This window comes from Dasypus novemcinctus, chromosome 13 (assembly GCF_030445035.2).
Source record: "Dasypus novemcinctus isolate mDasNov1 chromosome 13, mDasNov1.1.hap2, whole genome shotgun sequence".
Taxonomy (NCBI): Eukaryota; Metazoa; Chordata; class Mammalia; order Cingulata; family Dasypodidae; genus Dasypus; species Dasypus novemcinctus.
Window position 1 is genome coordinate 88802203 of NC_080685.1, and position 22671 is coordinate 88824873.

At 47.2% G+C, this 22671-nt stretch overlaps 1 long non-coding RNA gene across 1 annotated transcript; it reads left to right on the plus strand.

Annotated features, from left to right (window-relative positions):
• Window positions 1-697: 697 nt before the first annotated feature.
• LOC131273075 (uncharacterized) lies at window positions 698-18454 on the plus strand. The gene is made up of 2 exons (XR_009180202.1): window positions 698-895; window positions 18299-18454. It is a non-coding gene; the product is annotated as an uncharacterized lncRNA (long non-coding RNA).
• Window positions 18455-22671: the final 4217 nt, after the last annotated feature.

The window sequence follows — 22671 nt, forward strand, 5'->3', positions numbered from 1 at the left end:
CATCTCTAAGCATATAATGTTTATCTGGGAACCTGCTTCCCTTTTACTTCAGTAGCTTTCTTATTTCCTATTTCTGGTATTAAATAACATTCTGGGCACATAATCTAGGTGTGGGTACCCATTCAAGATTGAGGCAAGAGACTGGAAATTACAATGACAACTTACCTGAGTCTGACCAATTAATAATTAATTAACCAAGTAAACAAGAATTACTTATTAAGCTTCGTGTGGCATTTAATTGGTGATACAATGATGAATTTAAAAATAAAAAAAATAAAAGAAGATGAATTAGACTTAATCAAGGATCTCACAGGTTAATGGTTAATCTACACCCACAAAGAGTGTTTGCCAAGTATGGTCAGAAATCTAATGGACTACTGGAAAGCTTCGTAAGCCATGCCCACTTGAGCCCAATCTCTTCCTTCCACTTAGAGATGAGAATGAAGATTTAAGGGCGCCAAGGTCGAGGTTGTTTGGGACTGTATGAGCTTTGTTTTGACTGCTGTGCTTTGGCCCCTTTGAGGCTGGCTGCCCCTGACACTGGCGCCCACGTTGCTGAAGCCACAGTCAATCTTCTCTGACTTGTGTTTGGCAGTGGCTAGGGAATCTGGTGACTCAGCCAGCCTACGGGGGAGGCAGACAAGGAACAACAATCTCGGTAATTCGCGCGAGCACAGGGACAAGCAGAGAGCCAGGTGGTTGTGTTTAGGTTCACCCCAGACAGTTAAGACTCTTGGAGGAAGACATCCCTGCCATCAGGAGCAGTGGAGGTGACAGGCAGAGATGTTGATGGAGGAATGTTCGAAGTCCTGGAGGAGAGAAAGCAAAAGCCTTGTTGCAGGAACTGCAAATAAATAGCTGGACCTGCAGGAGGGTGAAGGACCAGGGGACTGTGGTAAGAGATGGACTGAAGTGGTTGGTGGGACCAGATTAGAAGGGTCTTGTAACTCAGGTTAAGGGGCTTAGGCTTTGTCCTGAGGATGGAGCACCTTTTTCGCTGCCCTTGTCAGAATGTCCCATCTGTAGACATTCACCTTCCCTGCCTTTTTTTCAGGAGGTTCCCAACTGCCTAAGATAAACTCCCCTCTTCTTGGCCTGGACAGATATTACTCACCTGAAGTCCCTGTTCCAATTCTCTTTCCTCCAGGAAGCCTTCCTGGATCCCCTCAACCTATTCATTCATTCACCTGTGTATTGAGCTCCACCAATGGGCCAGGGCTGTGCTAAGCATTGGGGTACAGTAGAGAACAAGCAGATGTCGCCCCCACCCTCCCCCACCCTAAGGTGAACAGCAGTTTAGAGCCCTCACTAATATCTCCTCCTCTGAACCCCTCGACACGCCCACCCCATGGGGCTGTCAAGGACCCTTGCATAAGCACAGTCTCCTCTTAGATCGCTCCCCAGGCAGCGAACAGGTCTCCCTCCTCGCTAGATTCTGGGGCTGGGTGGCACAGTGCTGGGCACGCGGGCACGCTCTGCTCATATGTTAGAGATGGCTGGCTTTCAAACAACATTATGCAAGGTGGGAAATTCCCCAGGCTTACACCACCCCTTTCCCTATTCTCCCCACTCCAGCATAGTCCCTCTGCAGAGATGAAAGCTCCAGCTGAACCTTTGGCCCCAGGACGCAGAGAAGGAGCAGAGAAGGGAGAATTTAAGAGGGAGAGGAAACGCATGGGCTAGGAGCCAGCCCCATGCCTTGGGCAGTCTTCTACATTCTGGAATGTGACAGGGGCTTGCCAGGGCGTCTTGGAGCAGCTCCGCCCCAGGCCCTCCTCCCCTGGACAGAGCCACGCTGGCGGCCTCCCCCCGCCCCAAGCCTTCCTTCCTCGCAGTGCACTGGTGCCCCGTGGTGGCCGGAAAGTAGTCCCTAATCACCCTCCCGACTGTCCGGGTCCTAATGCGGGAGAAGTCATAGAAGCCTTCATCCCCACGGCGTGCTGTTCCCTCCCCGGCATGGGGTCCAGCTGTGGTCAAGTCCAAGGAGCCTGCGCTAGAGAGCCCTTCTCCTGACTGTGACCTCGGGCCTGCAGTCTCTGGGTTTTTGCCTGACAGCTCAGCGTGCTAAGCATCAGGACAGGCTGACCCCTGCCCTGTGTTAGCCTCCTCCACCCTGTTCTTCCCCAATCAGGCAAAGACCCACCCCACTCTGGTAGGCAGAGCCCAAAGGAATCTGAAAGGCAGAAACCAGCTTACCTGAGATCAGTCTAAATGCCCAGATCGGGGCTGGGGTCCCCTAGTGGGTAAACTTCCCTCCTACAGGGGTTGGGGGGATGGAAATGATCACGCTAACAGAAGCCACGGCTTCTACCCTGTCCGCAGTCCACAGCTCACTGTCCCCAGAGATCATCCTCGGGTCTAGCAAGAGGCCTGAGGCACAGAGTCAGAGAGAATGCAGACCCAGAGCCTTTGCGGGGGGGGGATGAGGCGGAGACTGGAAGGGGAGTGAAGTTTTCCAGAGGCTAAATTGGAGCCCTAGAAGGCTGTGGAATGTGGGGGCATTGATTATTCTTATTTCTATTTCCCCCCAAATAACAGACCTGTGTATAACTGTTGGAAGATGAAGGGTGTTAACCTTCCAGAAACCACTAGATGGACAATTCTACCCCTTGTGGCTTATCTTTGCTTGCCCCTCACCTCCCAGGGAACAGGCCTCCTGCAGGGACCCTGCCAATGTCCTACCAAGAGGGTTAAGATGGAGCTAAGGAAAGAGGTCCTGCAGGGAGAAATAGACAAATCCAAGGAGCAACAGCCAAGCCTGGAAAAAGTCAGGAGGAAACAGGGCCAGAAATAAGGAGGAAGGAGAAGGAGGGCAGCTTGAAGCGATCAACGAGTAAGGAGCAGGCAGATCCTCAGATCAACAAGAGGGGAAGTGAGCAGGGACTGAGTTTACCCACCAGAGGGAAGGCAGTGTGTGACTAGTCTCCGAGCCCCATGAGCTAGGTGCTGGGTTAGAGGCCTGCGCACACATTTAACCCTTATGGCCACCCAGCAAGGGCCCTGATCCTTTCTGCAGGAGACCGACGCTTACGTAAGGAGTTTAAGTAACTTGCTTGAGACCCCATGACCACTAAATGGGGGAGTGGGGATTTGAATCCAGATCTGTCTGATTCCAAATAGGTTTCCTAACACTCTGTCAGCAGTTCATCTGAATCAGTGCAGACAGAGGACTGGAAGTCCTGAGAACCAAAATTGGGGTCTCCTCCACTGACACTGCCTTCAGGAGAAATTAGATTTCAACCAGAACATCATGTCTTAATTAGGTAGTCAATTAATTTTGAGGAGAGGTGGCAGAACCAACCTCCCTCTCTCCCTTCCTCCCTTCCTTCCTCCCTCCCTTCCTCCTTCTCTCCCTCCTTTTCTCCCTCCTTCTCTCTTTTTCCATCCTTCCCGATAACATTTATCATACAATTACAACCTGTCAGGGATGGTATTAAGTGTGAGGAATAAACAGGAATAAGAGCCAGCTACTGCCCTTGGAGAACCCACAGTCCTTGGGAAATTCCAGGAAACTGAAGCAGTTCTTGAGGCACACACATGCCTCACTCTCGGTACAGTTCTTTTTTTAAAAAAAAAAATTTTAATTAATTAATTATTTTTAATGTTACATGAAAAAAAATGAGGTCCCTATATACCCCCCCAACCCCCTCACCCCACTCCTCCCATAACCACAACCTTCTCCATCATCATAGGACATTCATTGCACTTGGTGAATACATCTCTGAGCACTGCTGCACCACATGGTCGATGGTCCACATTACAGTTTACACTCTCCCCCAGTCCACCCAGTGGGCCATGGGAGGACATACAATGTCCAGTAACTGTCCCTGCATTGGTACAGTTCTTTTTCCTCAATGTCTTTACTTCTTGGGGAGCCAAGCCTCAGTTCTAGTTCATCTTCAAGTCTAGTAAACCTCCTGCTTCTCCTGCTACCCCCAGCTCCCTCTGAGCCGACGGTCAAGCTTCTGCCAAGGCCCTCCCCTCCAGAGCCACTCCAGGGGCCACAACCACAGTGACCAGTGACGCTACAAATAAACAAGGTCTCTGAAAGCCTGTGAGCTCCTCTCAAATATATGGACACAGCTGGGCCTGGGGCAGCCCACATTTTCCAGGTCATAAGTCATGTTGACATCCAAGCCTGGAAACAATGGAAAATTCCTTGGCTTCCAAGCCTCTTCTCTCATAGCCATCGACCTAACTGCCTCCTAGGCACAGAACAGCTTGCCACACCCCATTTCTGTCTGCTGGAAATGCAGTGCAGCGCTTATAGAGCAGTCATCCGCTTGGTCCAGTCTCAGGTGGTGCGCCACTGAATGAATGCAGTGCTGCAAGCAAAAGGTATTTCAAAATAACTCAGGTCATTTATAGGCTTTCCTGAATACTAGGAAGATAATGGGGGTAGATCAGAGCAATATTTCTTGTAATCCTATTTTCCCTCTCCCTTTTATTTCTCTGCATACCCATTTTGATGCCACGCCTCTCCTTTCCAACATTCCTACCTCTCAAATTCCTCTTCCAATCCTAGCCACACAGCCCTTCTCCTCTGCTCCCCTTTCCTCCTGATTCTGCAACATAAAAGCCTAAAACATATAGTCTGGCAAGGCAAGACCTTCTCTCCAGGGGAAGAAGCTACCTGGTCAAGACCAGTGTGTTCTTTCCTAGGCAGATGAGAGGGCAATAGTTAGAAATGGAGTATTCATACAGTAATAATTTTTGCCCCATCACAATAGCTGTCACCCCAGGTCTGGATCACTCTGAACTCTGGATGAGTAGAGCAATTCCCAGACAAAGTGACCATACCTCCTAGACTATTCTGGTCAGCCCTGATTTAAAATATTTTGTTCTAATTCCAGTCTACAGTGGGCTACCATCAATCAATTGTTCTAATTTTGAGTTAGGAATATATGGTCACTAAATGTCTAACCCTTCCTTATAGCCACTACAGTATATCCGGACTGTATTATGTATCTGCTATGTTGTTGTTGATTCCATTAGTTTCTGCTTGGTCACCTAGTTACTGTAGGCTCCTTAAGGTCCCAGGCCATGTCTATTATCATTCTCTCCTAAACCTCATGAGTCAGTCTATATTAGTTAGCTAATGCTGCATAACAAATTGCCTTAAATCTAAGTGACTTAAAACAACAATAATTAATTATAATCTCTGATCATTTCTTTGGCTTAAGAATCTTGGAGTGGCTTGCCTGGATAGTTCTGGCTTTGTCTATCTTGAGGTTACAGATAAAATGTTGACCAATGTGGCAGTTTCTGAATGTTTGATTGGAGCTGGAGGATCCACTTCCCACGGGGCTTATTTACATAGCTAAAAAGTTAGTGCTGGTGTTGGCAGAAGGCCTCAGTTTCTTTCCAAGGACTTCTCCATGTGGCCTGGGCTTTCTCACAACATGGTAGCTGGGTTGCAAAGGTGCAGATATTGAGAAAGAGGAAGAAAGGCAGAAATGGAATCCTTTGTTATGACCTCATCTTTGGAAGGCACATATATCACATATATCACTTCTGCCATGCTTGAGTGCTCAGGGCAAGTTGCTGCCAGATTCAAGGGGAAGGGAACATAAACCACCTGTCAGTGGGAGGAGTATCAGCCACATTGGAAGAGAGAGCATAGGGAATGGGATAAATATATAGGTGTGGCCACCTTTAGAAAGTACAAGGTGCCACAGGTGTTATGAGCCCAAATCAAATGCTCATTGTCAAACTTAGTATCTACTGGCATCTGGAACTTAAACAGTCATATCACAGGGACCCTGAGACAAAGAGGAAAATAAATGCAGGGTCTCGGTTCTTCACTCCTCCCTGTGTCTACACACTTTGCCATGAAATCTCATAGTGCTTTCCTACCACGATGCTGGCCCTGACCACATGACCTGCCTTGACCAATGGGGTGATAGCAGATGTGAGGAACCAGAGACTTGAAAAACACTCTTGCACATTTCTGCTTAAGGTCTCTCACCTTTGCCTTGGCCATGGAAACAAGCCCATGCTAGCCTATTGGAGGAGATGAGACCAGCGGAGAGGAGCGGAGGTTCCGCAGTTGCCCCAATCAAAGCCAGCTAACCCACAGATGTGAGCAAACCCAGGGATGAGGAGAAGAATGGTTTCAGGTCCCTGAGTTTTGGGGGAGATCAGCTGTGCAGTATTTTCAAGGTGATAAATAACTGGTATAGCCCTTTCTTCATGCTGTCATGGAATCACCTCTTCAGCTGAAAACCAGAAACCTGTATTTTCATTCTGGCTCAGTATCTATGGTAATCAAATAATGGTCCCCTAAAGATGTCCATGCCCTAACCCCCAGAACCTGTAAATGTATGACTTTCCATGGCAAAAGGGACATTACAGATATGATTAAGTTAAGGCTCTTGAGATAGAGAGATCAACCCAGATTATCCAGTGGGACCAATGTAATCTTAAGGGTCCTTATAAGAGGAAGGCAGGAGAAAAAGAATAAGAAGGCAAGACAATCAGAGTAAGAGAAGAAGTGAGATACCAGATGCAGTGGTTGGAGCACTGTGCCCTGAAGGTGGAGGAAGGGGCTGTAGTCTGAGGGATGCACGTATTCTTTAGAAACTAGAAAAGGCAAGGATAAGTAATTCTCTTCTAGAACATCCAGAAGAAACACAACTCTGCTGACACCTTGATTTTGACCTGTGAGACCTATTCCAGACTTTGGATCTTTAGAAGAGGAAGGGAGTAAATTTGTATTTTTTAAACCACCATGTTTGGAGTAATTTGTTACAGCAGCAATAGGAAACTAATACAGTATCTAACAACTATATGACCTTGAAGCAGTCAGTCACTACTTCGGGCTTCAGTTATTCCTTCTGGCAAATGGAGATACCTGGTAGATAGATGGAAGATGGTAAAAAATTCTTTGCTACTCTTCTTTTCGCCATCCGGACTGGCCTTAGTGGATTGCTTGACCAATAAAATATGGCAGAAGTGTTGTTCTGGGACTTTCAAGATTTGTATAAAGAAAGCTTGTGGCTTCCTCCCAGGTCTCTTGGAACACTCAGGGTTTATAAGAAGTCTGACTCCCTGAGACTGCTATAGTAGGGTGAGCACCCTGCTCAACAGTCCCAGCTGAGTCCAGCTTTCCCTCCATCCCTGCCAAGATGCCAGACAGTGGCACATTTTTTTTAATCTCATTTCACCTGGAAACTCCTGCAGGGTCTTGTCAACTTTTTCTACCCCTTGTCCCACCCAGGAGATCCAGCCATAAACACCTTTAAGGACCTTTTATTCATTTCATCACATCAGAGATCATCTCTTTCTGGGAAGTCTTTAATCCCCACAGGATGGGTCAGGACACTCCTTCTGGGTCCCAAGGAGTCCTCTCCAGGCTAAGAGCCCCAGGGAGGTGAGTCTGTGGCTGGCCCTGCAGGCACACGCTCCTTGAGAAGTGCTTGGGGGAAGTGAGCCACTCCTTTGAGTAGAGAGGAGACATGCCCCATTAATGCTGGCCGCCCTGTGGCTTCTACCACCTGCACCCTAACCCGGAAAGACTCTTTGCCACCTGCCACTGCAGGTTCTTAGCACAGCTTCTAGCATCCTTAAAAGTCCCTGTCATCACAAACGTAAAGGTACACGTTGAAAGCCTCCCTGCTGCCGTTTCCACCAGGAGTGAAGACATATTTGTAGAAGGTTCCATCTATGCAGATGGCGATGAGAGAGTTGACATTCTTGGCAGTATTATGACTGAAGGCGCAGATACAGGTGGATTCGGCAGGCACAGTGAAGCTTGCCAGCCTCCACTGAGAGTCCATGTCCTGCCCAGTCATTGTCCCCCCTAGTCCACGCAAGCCAGTGCTGAGTGGTAGTTGAGGTGGGTGTCCTTGAGAGCAAAGACCCTCCAGACCAGGCAAAGCCACATGAACCCAAAGAATCTCCCAGGGCAAGCCCTGTCCCAATTTCTGACCCACAAAACTATGAGGTATAATAAAATGTGTTTTAAGCCCCCAAGTGCTGGGGTAGCTTATTATACAGCAACAGCTAACTGGGGCAGTATATTAAAACCTGCCAGGCCTCCCCTGTTCTGTACGAGACTCTACTGAGATAGCTTGGGCAAAAGGACTCTGGAAAGTGAGAAGCTAAATTGTCATCACGTGGGGGCAGAACAACTGGCATAAAGGAGGACAGTTAAAACCCCTTAACTAGGTGGCACTGAGGACAAGATAATATAAGAAAGAAACCTGAGGTTCAGAAAGGGTGATTCCCTAAGTTTCCACCCCCAGTAAGCAAGACCAGGCCTGAGAGGGCTTCTTTGCTGACACCTGGTCCATTGCTTTCTCTCATGTCCTCACTCTCTCTGAGGATGCCCATGCACCCTACCTCCTACCCTCTGGACATCTGTGGGCAGCTTTCTTTGACCAAATTTGTTAGTGCCACATGTAACAAGGGGCAATTGGGGCAGTCAGTCTACTTTAAGCCAGGTCTGGCTCCTAGGCAGCTGGTTGTCCTCACCCAATCTTTCCCAAAATTTCTAACCCCAGAGAGTCACTGAATCCCTCTCAGTCCCTTCAGACTCTTCAGGGACATCCCAGGAACAAAATTTTGGACAGGTACCCAAGATGGACCGGACACTGGACGGCGAGCCCTGCTTTCCACTTACGCAATGGCTTGGTTCTCCTCCTCTCTCTGCGTCATTCCTTCCGTTGGCCTCCAAGGCACATAGCAGCTTCCCTGGGAGCTGTCATCCAGGGCCCTGTCCCACCCTGCCATTTCCCTGGTGGGGTGAACAGGCTGGGCAGTGTGGTTCAGCAGAAGGTCTGAGGATTACAGCACCTAGAATTGGAGATGGGCTGGGACACAGGAGAAGGGAGGAAATTGTTGGTGCAATCCCAAACTTCCAACTCACTTACTCCAACTTCCCTTTTCCACAAGCATTTTGCAACCACAACCTCTATGTCTGCATCTGTCAAACATGGGAATAGCGACACCATTTTCAACAATGGAATTTTCAGCATTTTTCCAAAGATGCCGTAAAAATAATGTTAAATAGGTTTTCCAGCTCCCGTCTTTTCTCTCCAGCTTGACATCTGCCATGCACCTGTCTGCACTCTCTTTAGGAAATGGTAGGGTAGGTAGGAGTTGAGATTGCAGGCTGTGGAGTCAGATGGACCTAGGTTTAAATCACAGCCTGCTTCTTAACAGCTATACAGCCTTGCAGCCTTGGGCAAGTGTCCCGGGCTCTCTAAGCCTGAGCTTTCTTTTTGGAAACATGGTGTAATGATTGTCCTTACCTGGAGGGCTGTTGGGGAAATTAAATAAGACAGACCACATCGAGGACCTGGAATAGATTGAGTACTGAAAAATGTTAGTTATTATTATTTAGATGCACATTGCTTGGTTAGCGCTGAACAAAGAGTTACATAACGGTTTCCCTATTTCTTATTTGGAAGACCAGAAGCTGGGGAGATGGGAAGACAGAGATGAACAGCCTTGACTAAAAGCACTTCTGTGCTCTGTTCCCACTCTGGGCAAGGTCAGAGGGCATGGGCTAATGATTCGCAAACATTCCTAAATTTGACAAGAAACCCTGGGACTGGGGGTAGATTGTCATTCTCTCTTTTTTGTTCATTTCTTTGCTCTAGTTATACATCTTCCCATCTCAGTTTTCTACCTGATGAGGTAGGAGAACGTGCTTTAAGGCAAGGCCTAGAGGAAAAAAGAGGACTTTGGAGGACTCAGGCCCCATTTAGAGAACTGAGAGAATAAAAATGCATGCCCATCTGTGTGTCCACGCCTGTGGACGTATTTGAAAGTGAACAGCACTGGAAAAAATGTGGAACAGTCATGCCGCTAAGAGCCAGTCACTCCTTGAGTCGGGTTGGCCTTACTTGACTGCCTTGATCTAAGGGTTAGGTAAGTCCTGTTTCCTTGGAGACCTGGGCCAGTGTTTTAAGGTCCAGATGATCTGGAAATGCTACCTGACTACATCCATCAACGCTTCTGGAGCCAAAGCCCTTTTCTCCCTCTGAGGTGTTGAGACAGTGAGCAGACAGTCACTGGCCTTCCTCTTTCCCAGCAAGAATATTTTCCAAATTTGTGTGCACAGCCTGTCCCAGTGGGAGACCTCTGATGGCACAAGTTTCCACGGCTCCACCTTGCAAATTAGCGAGGGGAGGAGAGGGTGCAGGCTCGCCAGGACGAGCTGGGTGAGGTGGCAGCAGGCATCAAGGCAGCTGGGAAGCTAAATGCACAAAGGTCAAAGCACCCTGTGTCTAGGATTTCCTCTGGGCTCCCCTTACCAGCAGGCACCAAAACATACTGTGTTCATGACTCTTTACACCAACAGAGGTGGGAACAGCTATGAAATTGCAAAAATATTTTCCATCCCCAGCCCCTATTCTGGTAATTTCTCTCTTCCCTGCTAATTTCAGTTTTTCCATATTTGCTTGAAATGAATGAATGACTAAATTCAAGGGTTTTTTTTTTCTTTAGTAAAATGTTTGGAAAATGACTGCCAGCACAACAATAACCCTCTTTCTCCTCTCTCTCTCTCAGAAGGGAGTGGGGTTGTAATAATTTTTTCTTCTTTTTAAAAGACATGGGTTTGTAGAACAGTGATCACCCATCTTACACAAATATGAAAGTCTCATTTTTAAAAAGCCAATTTATTAAATCTATACATAAATGGATTTTTTTAAAAGGTTTATTTTTTTAAATTTATCCCCACTCCCCTTGTTTGAGTTTACTGTCTGCTCTCTTGTGTCTGTTCATTGTGTGCTTGTCTTCTTTTTAGGAGGCACGAGGAACTGAATCCTGGACCTCCCGTGTGGGAGGGAGGCACCCAATGGCTTGAGCCACCTTTGCTCCTTCTTGTTGTGTCTCTCATTGTGTTTCCTTGTTGTGTCTCTTCATTGCATCTCCTTGCATCATCCTGTTGTATCAGCTCACTACACCAGCCCATCGTGTCAGCTTGCTGTCTTGCTCGTCTTCTTTAGGAGGCACTGGGAACTGAACTTGGGACCTCCCATGTGGTAGGTGGGCATCCAACTGCTTGAGCCACATCTGCTTCCCACTTAATTGGATTTTAATGTTATGAATGTTGGTTCACAAACTGTGATGGTTAGGCTACTATGTCAACTCGGCCAGGTAATTGTGCCCAGTTGTTTGGTCAAGCAAGCACTGGGCTAATTGTAATACAAGGGCATTTATAGACTTTAATCACCATTGGCTTTACTGCAGTGGTAAATCATAGATAGCTGGTTATAATTACATCAGTCAGAGAGATTGCCATCAGCAATGAGTGATGCATGACCCAATCAATCGAATCCCTTAAAAGGGGAAGTGATTCCAGCATTGAGAGAGAATTTCCCAGCTTGTCTTTGGACAGCCAACATCTCCCAGATCTCATTAAGAACCCAGAATAATACAGCTTGGTACTGGGAGTGGTTCTTGAGGAACAGAGTCTTTTTTTTTTTAAGGTTGATTTTTAATTTATTTCTCTCCCCTCACCCCCCCCCCACCCAGTTGTCTGCTCTCTGTGTCCATTCACTGTGTGTTCCTCTGTGACCGCTTCTATCTTTATCTGCGGCACTGGGAATCTGTGTTTCTTTTTGTTGCGTCATCTTGCTGCGTCAGCTCTCCGTGTGGGCAGCGCCATTCCTGGGCAGGCTGCACTTTCTTTTGTGCTGGGCGGCTCTCCTTACGGGGTGCACCTCTTGTGCGTGGGGCTCCCTTGCGCATGGGAAACCCCTGCGTGGCACGGCACTTCTTGTGCACATCAGCACTGCGCATGGGCCAGCTCCACACAGGTCAAGGAGGCCTGGGGTTTGAACCGCAGACCTCCCATGTGGTAGGCAGACACTCTATCCATTGGGCCAAGTCCACTTCCCAAGGAACAGAGTCTTAAATATGTCTGAGGTAGTTCTGGGAGTTTTGCAATTGTCTTTGCACTCAAGGGTACTGACAACTCCCTTTCCAATAATGAAGAGGCTGCTAACAGTCCATAGTGCGAGTTGGTAATCGAGATCTGCAAAATAGCATCACTGGATTCCTCTACTTCCACGCTTATAAGAAGCAAGGATCTGGGTGAGAGTGTTTTCAACACCTTAACAGAGTTTTATGGAGTCAAACGGTATAACAATGTTGGCTGGCTCCTCCTAGATATTCTGGATACTGTTACCAAAGAAAGAGATGAGTTAAAGGCTTCAATTTTGGAATTTAAACACTGAATGGATGACACAAAAGTTTCTATGTGTGCTCTGAAAGAAAATCTTGTCTCCTGTAGCCACAGGCTTGAAATATCTGAGAACCAAAATCATACGCTCATTGTACGAATAGCGGAGTTACAAAGGAAACTAAGATCTCAACTCTGCAGGGTTTCTGCAGTTAAAGTGAAGGCATTGATTGAAAAAGAGTGGAATCCAGAGAACTGGGATGGAGAGATATGAGATGATGATGTTATTGATGGAGACATTGGAACCCTGAATTCTGCTGAGACTTTACCAGATAAGCCTGCCATGTTACCTTCTCTTTCCCAGCCCACAGCTTTGGCCTCTTGGGGAATCCCTTACAGTCAGTTGACCGAGGAAGAGAAAACTCAGGCCTGGTTTACACATGGTTCTGCACAATATGCAGGTACCACCCAAAAGTGGACAGCTACAGCGCTGCAGCCCCTTTCTGGGACATCCCTGAAGAACTTGCCCCTGGCAAATCCTCCCAGTGGGCAGAACTTCCTGCAGTGCACCTTGTTGTTCATTTTGCTTGGAAGAAGAAATGGCCAGGGGTGCATTTGTGCAGTGATTCATGGGCTGTTGCCAGTGGTTTGGCTGGGTGGTCAGGGACTTGGAAGGAACACGATTGGAAAATTGGTAACAAAGAGGTCTGAGGAAAAGGTATGTGGATTGACCTTTCTGAGTGGGCAAAAAACATGAAAATTTTTGTGTCCCATGTGAATGTTCACCAGAGGGTAACTTCAGCAGAGGAAGATTTTAATAATCAAGTGCATAAGATGACCCACTCTGTGGCTAATGCTCAGCCTCTTTTCCCAGCCACTCCTGTCATTGCCCAGTGAGCTAAGGAACAAAGTGGCCATGGAGGTAGGGATGGATGTTATGCATGGGCTCAGCAACACCGACTTCCCCTTACCAAGGCTGACTTGGCTACAGCCACTGCTGAGTGCCCAATCTGTCAGCAGCAGAGACCCACACTCAGCCCCCAACATGGCACCACTCCTCGAGGTGACCAGCCTGCTACCTGGTGGCAGGTTGACTACATCGGGCCACTTCCACCATGGAAGGGGAAGCAATTTGTTTTAACTGGAATAGACACATACTCTGGATATGGGTTTGCATTTCCTGCATGCAATGCTTCTTCCAAAACTACCATCCTTGGACTTACCAAATGTCTTATCTACCACCATGGCATTCCACACAGCATTGCTTCCCATCAAGGAACCCATTTCACAGCAAATGATGTGTGGGAATGGGCACATGCCCATGGAATTCACTAGTCTTACCATGTTCTCCATCACCCTGAAGCAGCTGGATTTATAAAACGATGGAATGACCTTTTGAAGATTCAATTATGGCACCAACTGGGTGGCAATACCTTGCAGGGCTGGGGCAATGTTCTCCAGGAGGCTGTGCGTGCTTTGAATCAGTGTCCACTCTATGGTGATGTTTCTCCCATAACCAGGATACATAGGCCCAGGAATCAAGGGTTGGAAATAAGAGTGGCACCACTCACTATTACCCCTAGTGACCCACTAGGAAAAGTTTTGCTTCCTGTCCCTGCAACCTCAAACTCTGCTGGTCTACAGGTTTTAGTCCTGTAGCAGTTTGATTTAATTGATGAATTCCAAAAAGAAATATATTGGATTATGCTTGTAATCTGATCTGTACCAGGGCATAATTGAGTTATGATTAGGGCTTTGATTGGCCATGTCATTAGGGCATGGGTGGGGACTCACAGGTAAAAGGCATGGCAAAGGATAGAGTTGGAGCTTTTTATGCAAGGGTTTTTGATGCTAGAGTTTAATGCTGAAGCCTTAAGCTGAAGCCCTGGGAAGTAAGCTTGCAGAGGAAAGAGAAGCCAGCCCAAGGAACAGAAGCACGCTGAGCCCAGGAGGAAGCAAGCCCTGGGAAGAAAGGAACCTTGAACCCAGACAAAAGCAAGACCCTGGAAGGGAGGAACCCAGGAAGCCTGAACCCTCACAGACGTCAGCAGCCATCTTGCTCCAAATAGAATTTGGTGCGGGAAGTAACTTATGCTTTATAGCCTGGTATCTGCAAGCTCGTACTCCAAATAAATACCCTTTATAAGAACCAACCAGTTTCTGGTATTTTGCATCAGCACCCCTTTGGCTGACTAATACAAGTCCCAAAAGCAGGAGTGCTGTCACCAGGGAACACAACAATGATTCCATTGAACTGGAAGTCAAAACTGCCACCTGGCCACTTTGGGCTCCTCTTACCTCTGAATCAATAAGCAAAGAAGGGAATTATTGCACTGGCTGGGGTGATTGATCCTGACTATCAAGGGGAAATAGGACTGCATCTACATAATGGGGGTACACCAAGAAGAGTTTGCCTGAAATACAGGAGATCTTCTAGGGCATCTCCTACTACTGCCATGTCCTATGATTAAAGTCAATGGGGGGAAGCAGTTGCGGCTCAACTGATAGAATGTCTGCTTACCATACAGGAGGTCCAGGATTCGAAACCCAGAGCCTCCTGGCCCATGTGGTGAGCTGGCCCACACACAGTGCTGCCGTGTGCAAGGAGTGCCATGCCACGCAGGGGTGACCCCACACAGGGGTGCCCTATGCACAAGGAGTTCACCCACTAGGAGAGCCACCCTATGCGATAAAAGAACAGCCTGCCCAGGAGTGGCATCACACACACAACAAGCTGATGCAGCAAGATGATGCAACAAAAAGAGACACAGATTCCTGGTGCCACCTGACAAGAATGCAAGCAGGCACAGAAGAACACACAACAAATGGACACAGAGAGCAGACAATGGGGGGGGAGGGGGAAAGAAATAAATAAAAATAAATCTTAAAAAAAATAAAGTCAATGGAGGGAAGCAGATTTGGCTCAACTGATAGAATATCCACCTATGATATGGGGGTCCAGTGTTCAAACCCAGGGCCTCCTGACCCGTGTGGAGCTGGCACACGCACCATGCTAATCCATGCAAGGAGTGCGGTGCCATGCAGGGGTGTCCCCTGCACAGGGGAGCCCCATGCACAAGGAGTGTACCCTGTAAGGAGAGCTGCCCTGTGTGAAGAAAGCACAGCCTGCCCAGGAGTGTTGCTGCACATAGGGAGAGCTAATGCAGCAAGATGACACAACAAAAAGAGACACAGATTCCCAGTGCTGCTGATAAGAACACAAGTGGACACAGAAGAACACACAGAAAGCAGGCAATGGGGGGGGGGGGGGGGGAATAAATAAAAGATAAATCTAAAAAAAAAAAGTAAAGTCAATGGAAAATTGCAACAACCCAATCCAAGCAGGACCAACAATGGCCCAGAATCTTCAGGAATGAAAGTTTGGCTCACCCCACCAGGCAAAGAACCACAGCCAGCTGAAGTGCTTGCTGAGGGTAATGGAAACATGGAATGGGGAGTGGAAGAAGGTATGATAAATATGAACTTCAACCACGTGACCAGTAACAGAAATGGGAATTATAATGGTCATGAATCTTTCTTCCTTGTTTCATTATGATGATGATTGTATATATATATATAATGAATTTTTGTCTTTTTCCCCAAACTTTCCCCTTATCATATAACAAGTTGTATCCGTTTCATGTCATAATATTTGAGGATATCAAGTTTGAAAGTGAATGTTACCCAAGAGCTTGTACCCTATTCTGTATGGAATTCATGTGTTTCTGGTTGTATGCAGGAGAGTTGAACATTGTTAGGCAGAAATATATATATGTGTGTGTCTGTTATTGTTTTTACTTAGAGACTAAGTATGGTTTAAGGTAGTGTGTATGGTTGCTGAGTTTACAAGGGGTGGACAGTGATGGTTAGGCTATTGTGCCAACTCAGCCAGGTAATTGTGCCCAGTGTTTGGTCAAGCAAGCGCTGGGCTAACTGTAATACAAGGGCATTTATGGACTTTAGACACCACTGACTTCACTGCAGTGGTAAATCATAGATAGCTGGTTATAATTATATTAGTCAGGGAGATTGCCATCAGCAATGAGTGACGCTTAACCCAATCAGTTGAATGCCTTAAAAGGGGAAGTGATTCCAGCATTGAGAGAGAATTTCCCAGCTTGTCTTTGGACAGCCAACATCTCCCAGAAATCATCAAGAACTCTGACTAATACAGAAACTCATATGTGCAAGAAATTAAATTTCCCTGACTTAATTTCTACTTTGACCTTTCATTCAGTTGGGCTGGCAGAGTCTTAGTCTTTGCCAATTCAGGAACTAAATCCCTTTTCCCCAGGGTGTGTCTAATTCGTGGGTGGATCTAGGATTCTCAGTGTCACCTGTTTGCCCAAGCATCCTTCAAATCTCCCTCAGCCCACGTGGTCTCTGTCAGGAATTCTCTTAGACTGTGGGAAGGTGCTCCTTATTCCTGCCTGGGACCCCTTCAGGTTGAGGGCTCTCTCTGTTACTTCTCCAGCCCTTGGGATGATTCTGGAGTTCCACTGCATACAGGAAGTACCAGGAGCTTATATAAGACCTTTACCTGACTAGACATTCCATGTAGCCTTTCTTCTCCTAGAGCTTCTTGCCTCCTGGTGCTATCCAGTATGTAAGACACATACTCTTCTTGGTTCCACTTCTCTCTCTGTTATTTTTCCCACTCACTGGAGCTCAGCCTGGGAGAACAAATGGATACAGAACTCACTTCCTCACACTCATCAACATCTGTGCTCACTTGTCCCTGTGTCCAGCAGGATCTCCAGAGAACCAGAACCAACAGGGTATAGAGATATTATTGGAAGAAATTGGCTCATATGAGCGTAAGGACTGGTAAGTCTGAATTCCCAAGGCAGGCTGGAAGTTGGGGATTTCTGTAAGAGTGATGTCAAAGTCTTGTGTCCAGATTCCTTAGGCTGGAAATTCAGGGAGGAGTGGAGGGTGCAGGCTTAAGGCAGAATTCCTCCTTATTCCAGAACCCTCGGTTCTTTGCATTTAAGGACTTTAGCTGATTGGATGAGTGCTACCCATATTATTGAGAGCAATCTCCTCAAAGCCAACTGATTGTAGATGCTATTCCCATCTACAAAATATATCCACAGCTTGACCAAACAACTGGACATCATGACCTAGCCAAGTTGGCACATAAAACTAAGCACCACGGCCCCTTCCTCCATCCCTCCCCTCCTCCACACACCTGAGAAATCCCTTTCTTAACTGAGTTTTAGGAGGTGTCAATCAGGGCAAGGAGAGACAAACCTTATGATATTTCTCTAACAATATTTTTCTCCCAAATCTTTCATCTATTTTATCTAGTCTAAGGGTACGAAAGCGAGGCAGAGACTTATCTTTGCTCTGCTACAACCCTTCCTCGAGCCAATGAGCTGAGAAAGGCCTGACTTTTGAGGAGGAAGGGCAAAAGAAAAAAGGAAATAATGGGAGAAAAAACACAAGCTGATATTTCAGAAGGTTTTCCTGCCCCACCTAAAGACTCACAGCTTTTCAATATAGTGGCCATGTGTCTAGTATCTCCTAGGATAGTCCCCAATTTGAGTAATTGTATTCTTCAAAAGGAAACCCTTTGCTAAATCTATAACTAAATATATTTTCAGTTGCATGCTTTGGCATAGCTTTCCTTATAGATACATTAAAAAGTACAAGTGAGGAGTGGGTGGGAGAACCCTGAGCACTGTCTCAATTCACTCCTGTGTGGGATGCTTCACTGCCAAGCGGGTGTGTCAGCAAGACCATTTCTGCTGACCAGTCTAAGACATTTCTAAGAAGCCCTGTCCAGAGAAAGGGAGAGTGGCCCTGATCACTTCCAGCTCTTGAGGGACAGTGAATGTACTCCGCAGTTCCCCAAGCCTCCCAGAGCAGCTAGCTCCTCATCCAGAGAGCTGTGGAATCCCATTAGGTTCAAGGACTCTTTCCAAAATGATCTCACAAACTGATTATGCCTGAACTTGAAGTAGCTGCAACTACATCTTTCACTCCTCCTCATTGTGTCCTTGTTCTTCTCTCTTGTCCCCAAGCTCAGTGTTTCTGACTTTCTTATTTTAGAATCAGGACTTGCTTTACCTAAAGAGATGTTCTTAGAGCAGTAAAGGTGACTCCCAGGTGTACAAGTCCCAACAAGCTTGACTCTCCTCTGCTTTTCTCACCCCACAGGCTGTCCCAGCTACTCCCATAACTTCTACCACCAGATTGGAGATGACCCGAATCTTTGTCTCTAAGTCCTCTTCTCACCTGAACTCCACACCTGTATACCAGACTGCCTGCTGGACCTTTCCATGTGGATGTAAAATTTGAAATCCTCAAATTCAATTGGCCCAAAAGTGAACTCCTAGTTTCCCACATAAACCCAATCCTCCTTTGTATTCCACATCTTGGTTTATCCCATTTAACAGTGGTTTCCAGTCTGTGCATGCCAGTGGATGGGTTTCTGGGGCTTTCTATGGGCTTTCTGAAATAGCATGTAAGATTTTACATGCATCCATGTTAAGGGAATGGTAGCTTTTTCATATCCTGGCTGCAAAACAAGATGATCACTGGTCTACAGAATCAAGTCCAAATGACTTCGAAAGGCCCTACATCTAGGGCCTGTCAATTTCTCTGGCCTCATCTCCTGGCTCTCTCCACATCTCCTGAGCCTAGGCTTCATGGGTTCAGAACTCTTGTAGTTTCCAGAAAATGCCGTTCGTTTCGTATATGCTGTTCTGATACCTAAAAGGCATTGCAGACACCCTTCAGGTGGCACTTCCTCTGTGAGGCCTCCCCTTGCTGCCCACTCAGAGCCCTCCCTAGTGCTCTCACCTCCATCTGACACCCATTATACTGCAGGGCAGCCTCTTGCACACTGGGTGTGCATCAGAATATCCAGTGCTCCTTTTAATAAAACACAGATGCTCCAGCCCTGCCTCCACCCCAGTGAATCAAGATTGTGAGGGAGGAAGGCCAGGGGGATTTGGAGGCACACCCTGCTTGGAGAACCACAACTGTAGGGCCTTCCTTTATGTTCATTTTTCCTTGATGTGCTGGACTCTGAACACTTTGCAAGTAGGGATCAGTCAGCTCTCCATTCCCTGCAGCACTTGAAAGAGTGCCAATGAATAGTAGGATAAGCAAACCCTGATACAGTATTTACTAGACGCCAGGAACAGTTCTAAGGGCGTAACATGTATTAACTCATTTAGTATTCTCACAATTTCCCCATGAGGTATGTTATTAATCCCATTTATAGATGAGGAGATGTTTAATGAATGAATGAGTGAATCATACTTTCATATGACGCTGATTGTCTTAGGGAAATCTGAATGAGATTTATTTCATAACATGACTTTATCTTCTGAATAATCGAGAATTTTCAGCTAGTGAGTGTAACATAGTGTTATGGATTGAATCAGGTCCACCACAAAGACATGTCCTAACCCCTGGTCCTCTGGATGTAAAGTCATTTGTAAATAGGATCTGTGAACAGGGCGGACCTTAACCCAGTATGGATGGAGTCCTTATAGGCAGAGGAAAATGGGCACACATTCTAGGGGTGAGGAGGAGGGGGTGGGAGGAGAGATAGCTATGGGATGGAGGCAGAAACTGAGTCATGAGATAGTGCCAGCAAGCACCACTAGGACTCTATATAGACTTTGGAGAAAGCATGATCCTGCCCATACCTTGGTTTGGATTTCTGGCCTCCAAACCTGTGAGACAATAAATTCCTAGTGTTTAAGCCAACCGGTCTGTAATATTATATTTGTTACAGCAACCTTAGCATAGGTTTCTAGATGTCCCTTAAAATATGTCAGAATAAAAACTACATTTCCCAGCCTCCCTTGCAGCTAGGTGTAGCCATTGGAGTAACTTCTGCCTAATGGGATATAAACAGTTGTGGTATTTGCTACTTTCTTCCTAATAGACCCTCCCTGCCCTCTGGATGGTTGGCAGGGGTGTGAGCCCTCTTATGCCATGCGCAAGGACAGCAGCTAGGGCAGAGGGAACAGCAAGGTAGGAAGAGCCTGGGCACCTAACAACTTTATGGAGCAGACTGTCATACATTACATATGTGAAAGAAACAGACTTCCGTTTTGATTAACACTTTCTGGGGTTTCTGTCAGAGCACAAAAACATATACCATAACCAATACAGTGGGTTTGCATAAAAGTGTGTCATATGTCCAGCACCTTGCTGGCCCTTTGGGATGTAACAGATAAACAGATATAAGGAAGGCCCCTCCCTGTAAGACCTTGCCTGGTGAGTGTGAAGACAAGCATCTGGAGGACAGTCCAAGGCAGCACATAGTGGGTGCTGAAATAGTCCCTTCACACTAAGTGTACCCACAGTTCAGAGGCAGGAAACGTCTCATTCTGCTCTGCCCATGTCCAGGGAGGGAATAAGAGAAGCCAGGAACAGATGTGTTTACTTTCTGGAAAAGAGACTTATTTGGGTGGTGGCAGAACCACACTGGGGCTGCCAGAAATCTGCCCAAGAAGCCAAAGGATAGTCCAGACGGGGCCAGCCTCCTCCCAAAGCTAAGGGAGCTGGGTTTGGTGTAAGGCAGAATGGGAGAGTGTCAACACGCATGGCCACCGGCCCCAAGCTCCAGCCTCTAGCCTCCATTTGCTGTCTTGGAAGAAGAGTGATCAGGGGAGGATTTTACTTCATAAAGCTATTGTAAAGCCCCTTCTGCACAGGGGGCAGGCTGCTCTGCCCATTCACAGCTCCCCTCCATGGCCTTAGAGACCACAGAACTGATGGAATTCCCTTATCACAGAATTGATGGCATGACAGTCCTGGCCGGAGGCAGTTGGAAGGGCTGGTGGGGCTTAGAAACAATGCAAAAAGCCTGGTGGGCAGGGCACAAATCCCACCACAACCTTGACACCTGGGCGACTCCCACCCTTGCTGTCTTCCCACTTCTCGAGGCCCAAGTCTTCAGGTACCACCTCCGCCAGAAGCTATTCCAGCAATTGCACACGGTTTCTTCGTCTGAAGTTCCTACAGCTCTCAGACATGACACACACAATGCAACACCCGGGCTCTCCTCGTGGCCCTCCCTGTCTCTTCCCGGTCTGCTTGTTAGCTTCCCCAAGGAGCTGTAAGCTTTGGGGGCAGAGAAGAGCCTTATACATCCCAAACATCCCCATAGGTACTGGGCACCCCTTTGAGAAATTTAGAACAGCCTGGTTCATTTACTGAGTCTTGAAGGTGCTCCTGGGGAGTGGATGTAGCGCAGTGGTTGAGCGCCTGCTTCCCGTGTACAAGGTCCTAGGTTCAATCTCTCGTACCTCCAAAAAAAAAGGATTCCTCCTCCGCAAGTGAAATAACTCTAGGTATCTGAAATGGATTCTGTGAATAAAATTGCTCTTACAGGGAACGGACTTTGGCCCAGTGGTTAGGGCGTCCGTCTACCACATGGGAGGTCCCCGGTTCAAGCCCCGGGCCTCCTTGACCCGTGTGGAGCTGGCCCATGCACAGTGCTGATGCGCGCAAGGAGTGCCCTGCTACACAGGGGTGTCCCCCACGTAGGGGAGCCCCACGCGCAAGGAGTGCACCCAGAAGGAGAGCCGCCCAGCGCGAAGGAGGGAGCAGCCTGCCGAGGAATGGCGCCGCCCACACTTCCCGTGCCGCTGACGACAGACAACAGAAGCGGACAAAGAAACAAGACGCAGCAAAAAGACACAGAAAACAGACAACCGGGGGAGGGGAGGGGAATTAAATAAATAAAAATAAATCTTTAAAAAAAAAAAATTGCTCTTACATTTTTATGTAGCTTTTAGGGCTGTCCCAGCACTGTTACCTAGAGAGATGGCACAGCAAGAGCTTTAATGGGTCCTGAACTCTAGACCTAGACTTCATTTTTTGACTTAAATTAAATTAAATTTGTTTTGCTTTGTTTTTAAATGTTTGATTACTTTATTATAGTAAATCTTTTTTTTTTTAATGTTACATTAAAAATATAAGAGGTCCTCATATACCCCCCAACCTCCTCACCCCACTCCTCCCACACCAACAACCTCTTTCATCATCATGGCACATTGATTGCCTTTGGTGAATACATCTTGGAGCACTGCTGCACCACATGGATAGTGGTTTACATTGTAGTTTACACTCTCCCCCAGCCCACCCAGTGGGCCATGGCAGGACCTAGACTTCTTGGGTTCAAATCCCAGCTCTGCCACTAACTCTAAATTCATAGGCAAGTTTCCGAACTTCTCTATCCCTCAGTTTCCTCATCTGTAAAGTGGGGATAAATAGCACCAACCTCATAGGGCTGCTGGGAGGAGGGGATGTGTTACTGCAGGTGAAGTGTTTAAAACACAGTCTACCACATAGCAGGAGCTCACAGTGTGAGCATCTCATTAATTAGATGAATACGAGTCTCACAACACTGGGAACACCAGGAAGCAGGCAAAAATAGCTGTCGTCTTAAGAGAAAACCAGGCTCAGAAACTAACCAGGCACTGGGCAAGTTACTGAAAGCCAGGGCTCTGCACCCCACGGAAAGACGTGGCGCACGCAAGCTGAAGCCCGGACTCCCTGCCCTC